Below are 7,385 nucleotides of genomic sequence, written 5' to 3' on the forward strand. Positions count from 1 at the left end.
GCCAGTATGGAATACCACGCTGACTGTGAAAGGCTTGTTTGCAAGATATAGCTGAAGTTCCATAATAGACTAGTCATGTGGTTGTTGGCTTAGCTCTAAAATAATGGTTTAAAACTTAGTTATATGTTTCAAGGTGCTAGAAGACTGCTACAGGGAGCACCTTGATATTCTTGTTCTCCAGGGAGTATAACTTTGGGGCTCTGTGGGAATTGTGCACTCAGTGGGAGCGAGAAAATACAGGGGATCTGTTGCTGATGAGCACACTGACAGCTGTATACTCTGACAACAGTTGAAAGCATCCATAATTGAGTTTTAGTGATGGGCTGGAGGTACTTAGGAAGGACACAGAAGGCTCTAATACTGGTCTGGATCTTCTAAGGTACATAGGAGCTAAATGATCATTGAGATAATAAATTTATTCAGTAGGCATAAGAAGGTAGGTCCAATACAAAATTTATGTTTAGAATTGAATTTGAGTCCGAGTCTGTGTAATTCCAAAATCATAGGATGGCCTGAGTTGGAAGGGACCTCAAGGATCATCAAGTTCCAACTCCTGAGTACGTAATGATGTCAAACTCTTCTTTACCCGGAGACCACAAACACTGAAAGAACTGTGCCTTTTCATGGCACACATAGGCACTTTCTTAAAAGAACATGACATTCCTTCACTGTTGGCAGTTCGCCCTCTGTGATTTGACAGATCCCTGGTCTTAGTGGTTCAACATTTAAGCCTGTCTGGTTTAGAGAACTCCGGTATTACGTAGGTCACTCCAAAGTAATACCTCCTACATGTTTCCATGGAAACTACAATGACTATACAAAGAGCACAATAACACTATTTGATAGAACAAATTCTTAGCTACAGAATACTATGTTTCCACAAAGTCAGCACCACTGGTTAAGCATTTTCATCAGTAATGAACAAGTGTCTGCATGCTGTGCTCATAAAAATCTGTACCAGTGGAGGTGTGACCCACTGTCACTACCACCACTACTGCAACTCATCACCCATCACCTTAGTGTGCTCATATCCATTGTTTGATCTCCAGAAATGCTCAGAAAGCATTGATGAATGTCAGTGGATGTCATTTTTCCCACATGGAGGAATTCAGTAACACATCTCTGCTTCATACGCACTTCCATGTCAGACACCATTCTGTCAGACTGTCCCAGTGCTACCATCTGTCGTGCAGAAACAAAATGTAAAGAAGTATTGGCCAGAAGGCGCACCCTCTACTGCCATACCACCAGCATCTGTCTCTGATGTTATGGGACAACACAGCAAATTAGGAGGCGTTTCTTTTAAAGTAGCCCTCATAGTTCACTTCCTGGTACAGTGGGGGCTCTCAAGTAGCATCTGATATATTCTGACAGGATAAAGGTCCTCAGTTAGAGGGCTAAAAAGGTGAAGAAAGCACTCTTTGCTTGTCCTGATGAAATTATTACTGTTTACTCTGGCCTCATGCCCAGCGAGAACAAGAACACAAGACATGTCGTACTGTAATAATTAAAATAATTTGACCAGTAAAATAAATAAATAAATAAATAGATAGATAGATAAATAAAATTAGAATATCCTGGTTAAAAACTTTCTTATTGTAATTAAACTATACCTTTTTATTGAAAAATTTAGAAAACTCAGAGGATCAAATCTCAGGTTTTCACCCTTTTAGGAAAATGCGCTGTCAACTAAATTGTAGAATCCAAATTCATGTCTGAATAACTTCAGCTTTGCTGAACTAGGGCATTCCATCCAGTAGGGTGGACATGGACAATCAGACTACTATTGTTTTCAGAAGGAATCTGGTCCCCAGGGCTTGGAAATACTTGAATGCATAGATGGGCCCTCATTTTTTCAACTGAGTTAACTGAGGGTGGTTCACTGCTCAAAATTTTTGCTGCTTGACTCTCCATTTAAAGCCTAGAGACTTTTATTTGCAGTCCAAATCCAAAGAGCTTTCTTCTCTCAGAACTTTGGTCCTACAATGAGGTTTGATTTTTAGAGAAATCTAAATCAGATCTAGTCCAAATGCTTAAATATAGCTAAATAACTGAACATCCTGAACACAAGCCTTATTGGAAGCTGTTAATCAGCCCAGGTGTTGTGGAAGTGGGTAAGTCTGCTTGTGGTTTTTGATTAAATCTTGGAGAATCCATAGAGTTCAAGAAGTATATACAATAGGAAAATTTGTTCTCCTTCCTTGTTTGATCTGGGAGCCAGGATACCCTGCAGCTACAGGAACCTTTCTGGCATTTTGTTTGAAATGAACAAGCTGAAAGTGGTTTCTCTCATTTACTTCAACACTTCAACACAAAATGTTTGGTTGTTTGTTAAAGATTCAGCTCAACTGATTGGACCCCAATAAAAGGGTACAGGGATAATCAATATGCCCAGGACTACGGGTGGATAAAATTGGATTGAGTCAGTCTCTGGAGAACAGCATAAAAATGAGAGCCCTGGAGCCATTATGGACTGCATAAATAGAGGAGATTTGTTAGTACAGTCATTCTTCAAAAAATAGTGGGATTCTACAGTGTATCATAATATATTTAAACCAGTTGCTAAATTTCAGCTAAAGTTTACTTGAGTTAATTCAATTTCTATGGAACTTAGCTCAAAATATCTTTATTCCGGTCTGCCATTTTAACACATACAGTCATTCAGAATTGGAATTTAGGGTAAATATTTGAATGTTAGAATAAGCGTATTTCACCTACATACAAGTGGTTTATTGTTAGCATTTCTCAGATTTGGAATGGGATTTTTATGTTCTATATTTAAGATATTTAGTCATCGTACTTTATGATTGCAAAACAGGACTCTAGACTGATCTCTGAACACAGGTGCCTGAACTTTGAAGTTCTTATGTACTTAAAACAGCAAAGCAAGTAATTTTATCTCTTTTATTTACCATTTGATAAGGTATCTTTTTAAAGTCCTCTTACTTTTGTTTGTAGTATGAAAACAACACCTTCAAAACATTCTCAAAATATTCAACTCTTACTTATTTCAAGAAAGAAATGACGTGTTGATGTTTTGCAGTGATTCATATTTAGCTGTCTACTAGGCCTTAGGAATACAATTAGTAGTTTTATTTCTACTAGTTCTTAATTATTTATTCAGGCTGCCCTGCAGAAAAAAGATATGATCCCATATTGCAGGCCCATGGCCATCAAAGGTTCAACTCTTACACAATATAGAGATTAAAAATAATATATAGTGGAAAAAGGCTGGCTTGCATTGCTACAAGTATATGGGATAACTGTTTCCTGTGATGTTTTTACCATGAGAGGCATGTCGCATTACTAATATCTGAACTATACATGTAACAAATTAATTTTCACATTACAACATCTATAATCTATTGAATTCACTTAAATAAAAATCTGGAGCAGCAGGGAGAGGAGGGGGAAGAAGGTCTATATCCAGATACCTTGATAGGATATAGTGAGAACAAGCTACTTCGTTGGTTCCCAAAATATTTGATGTTAATTGCTGTCCATCAGTGTTAATGTTAATGATGTTAATTTCTTATCCATCAGTGACTTTTGTTGTGACACTAGATAGGCTGCAGAAATAAGCTGTAGGCTTCCAATGGTCCATGTAATATTGAAAATGAGAAACAAAGCATGCAGAATCTTAACTAAATCTGTAAAGGAAGGTTACTGCAATATTGTTCTGTCTATACTTGTGTTTTGGTACCTGAGTAGCTGTACAGCTGAATTAAACACATAAGCTCTCTAGTTATCAGATCCATGACTGTCAAAATAGACATTGTGTTGGATAGGGAGCAGCCAAAGTTATCTAATGGGAAACCCTGATGGCAGAGTTGGGTCTTATACCCTTGCCCTGTCAGGGGGATTAGGTACTTACACTGAGTTACAGGGACATATTTTTTTCAGATCAGATTTCATATACTGTAGCACTCTTGTGCAGTGAAGTATCTAAGCCACTACTTTCATAAGCAGAACACTGCAGGAAACAATCTCAGAGTTTTGGGACTGGAGAAAAGTTTAACCTCTTTAAAGCATGCACCAGAACACTTGTCTAAGTGGGAACATTTGGATACAGCCCCTATTCCAAGACAAATTTGAGCATTTTAATGTGAAATTCTAATCAGATCAAGTATAATACCGACACGGGTATTTTTGTTTTTCTTCATTCAGGCCACCTTCTTCCTTAGTTTATTAAATACATCTTCCTGGCCTACACTAATGTCTGGTGAATCAGCACAGGATTGTAGTTCTAGCCATGAAGGTATTATAGGTAAATGGATAACATCACCAATGGATGAACCCACTGTACCCTTTGAAGAGCCTGGTCTTGTACTTACACTCTATGGTCAGACCCCTTTCGATTAAATATGGTCAGGATTGCTCAGTTGAGTTACACAGACTGGACCAAGGAAATGAACTGGTAGAATAAATAATAAATGTCTGAAAAGGCAGGTGGAATTTGTGGATTTCTCCTACACTGTAGCACAGGCTTGAGTCTTCAGGTGCCTATATCGTTTTGTAGAGCTCTTTCCAGCTCTCTAAAACTTGCAGTTCTTATGAGAGCACTGTCTGAGAGCAAAAGACCACAGAGATGCATAGTGAGGGGACTTGTGATGCTTTGCTGAACTAGGAGTTCTTGATCCTGGTGAGGATTCAGAAAGGAGGTGGTAATCCAAGGCTTTGAACTTCTTTGGGTTGGGAGAGATTCTGAGACCAAAATTAAAAACTCAGATGTCTGAGTGAAGACAATATTGATGAAAGAGGGTTGGTAGATTGAAGGGACTGACGGTTTCTGTGTTTTGAACAGGCATGAATTAAGTGAGTTGAATAATTTAATGAGTGAAGTATGTATGACTTAACAGTACATACATGTATGCATATGTGTGTGGGTGACACAAGTACAAGTGAGCAGAAAGGTGATAAGGAGAATTCATGGGTGAGCAAAGAAGAAATAATAAACAGAATGGCTAATTGGAAAGTTTTTGAATAGCTAGATCCAAAACATGTGAGTTTAATAAGTTCTGAGTAGGTTGGGCAGATAAATATGGTATTAGCTATACCATAGCTAATTAAAGGAGTAAAAATGAAAGTAGAAAGTAGACTGTAAGTTTGACTGTAACATTCAGTGATTACAGATCAGAGCACGGCTCTGAGGAACAGAACCAAAGACTCATTCTCAGCATGCTATAGCCCTTCATTTACTCAGCTCAGTCTTCAGTGACAGGAAGCTATGGGTGTTGGCAGTGAACAGAAAACACATAGTACACATCAGGCTATAGACATCAGTGAGAAAATTCAAAAACGTTTGTAAGTAATTAAGCTCTTGTACTCCTTGAGTGGCCTCATACAGCTCAAAGCTATCTAGGAGTTTCTGTATTTTTTTGGCTAAAGAAGGACATTCAGATTCCTAGGGACCATAGCGCTCAAGTGTGCCTTTGCATATTCTCTTCTGTGTGATGGAAGGGAAATCATAGGATGTATAATCTCATATACTGGTTTTATTTACTCAGAAATTTCTTCTCCTTTTCACCAGGGGAATCTTTCTGGGGCTGAGCATGCCAACCACTTGTTCTCCTGGCACTGCTTTCTCCAAGGGAAGACAGAAGAATGCTCCATACTTCCATACTTCCCCTCTTTCTCTGAAGTGGGAATGAGATCTGCCAAGGGATAGATAGTGAAGGAGTTAGTTTAATAATTAAGGTCCCCTTATTAGGAAGGAGTGCCTCCCTATTCCCAGGGCAATCAGGGACAATTAGAAGCAGTCTGAACTCTTTAAATACAGCAACAGTGATCTGTTTGGGGAAAAGTCCTGGTCAAACTCCTCACGAGCTTCTTATTTCTTCATCCAAGCTACATGCTTTTCTGTTCCCTTCTGTGGCATGGATGAGTGGATGAGTTGAGATCCACCACTGACAGGTGACAAGTCTAGAAGGACTCTGGTGTACATATCTTGCCCCCCTAATAACTCCAGGCTGCTCAGGGGCAGGAGGAAGAAGGAAAATGATAGAGAGGAAGCAAGCAAGCACATCTGCATTGTTCCACAGCAGTTTAGAAAGAGGAGAATTATCTTATGAGTTTGGTTGAGCTTGTGATCAACACATCATTGTTCTCAAACACATGCTGCACTCCAGAAAAGGTCACAAACCCAGACAGTGACTTTTCATTTTCCCCTCCACTATACCAGTAATACAAAACAAAACATCAGTAGTAGAAAAGCAATTGATGACAGTTGTGTTCCTGGGAGTAAAGCAGTGCCTCTGTTAGCCTTGCAGGCAAAGAGGGTGGGCTGCTGCAAATGCAGAGCTTTTGGACAGAGTGGCTGGGAGGTGCTAACTGCCTGCTTTGCTGGGATGTTTCCCGGACACCCACTCATGTGACCATTTCCAATCATTTAAGGCACCTATGCCCTGGAGCACAGATGCTTGCTCTCAATCTTACGCTAATGCATATGGTAAATTGCAAGTAAACGGTAATGCACTGTTTTATCCACTACATGATATGTAATTGGGTATAAAGAAACATTTAAATAAGCTGTTCATTGTCTTGAAGTTGTCAAACATTGGTGAGACATAAACTGCAAGAAACTCAATACTAGAAACTGCTGCTGCGACCTTTTAGACTAACTCATCTGGACTGACTTACACCTGTAGCTGTACATCATCTTTTAGCACGGACGTATCAAGTGAGAAGTAAACATAGTATTTTTCAAAAAGTGTGTTGTTTGAGATAGCAAAAAGCAATAGCATGACCTGCCATGGAATAAATACACTTTCTTTTTACTTCTATGAAAGAAAAGCAATAAACTTATGAAGTCAATAAACACTGATTATAAAGTAAATTGATGGCAACTGTAATCTCATTAATTTTAATGAATGAATACTAAATCATTTTCTGTTGTATGTAAACAAAACTACACTTTTACTACATACAAGGCATCACAATTTTCATATGCATTTGATTTGTATGATATTTAAGATAGTCATACTCTTGTGGGCAAGTCATCTTCACTGCCTGAAGGCGTGGACCTGGAGAAGAGTTCAGGTATCTACAAATTGGGAGTATAGCCCACAGCTCTGTATAATGCTTTTGTGTTCTCTATGCAATGCAACAGAAAATGAGGCATTCCGGAATGATGTCTCAGAAACCTACTGACTACAAACTTGTTTGTTCTGAACAGAAACACATCTGGTGGGTCTAGGTAAATCCTGAATCAGTCAGAAGCCACGGGTAAATGTATGAGGTGGGGAAGAGGTGCCAGTAGTCTGCAAAGTCTTACCCCTGTGAGATCTCTGCTCTAAACTCCAGGCTGGGAAAGACTGAGCTGACCCATGGCTCCTTGCACAGCTGTGTTTCCTTCTCCATGCTCTCAGGGAGGAAGGGGTATCAGC

This window comes from Coturnix japonica, chromosome 1, assembly GCF_054131305.1.
Source record: "Coturnix japonica strain WE chromosome 1, WE-NBRP24, whole genome shotgun sequence".
Lineage (NCBI taxonomy): Eukaryota > Metazoa > Chordata > Aves > Galliformes > Phasianidae > Coturnix > Coturnix japonica.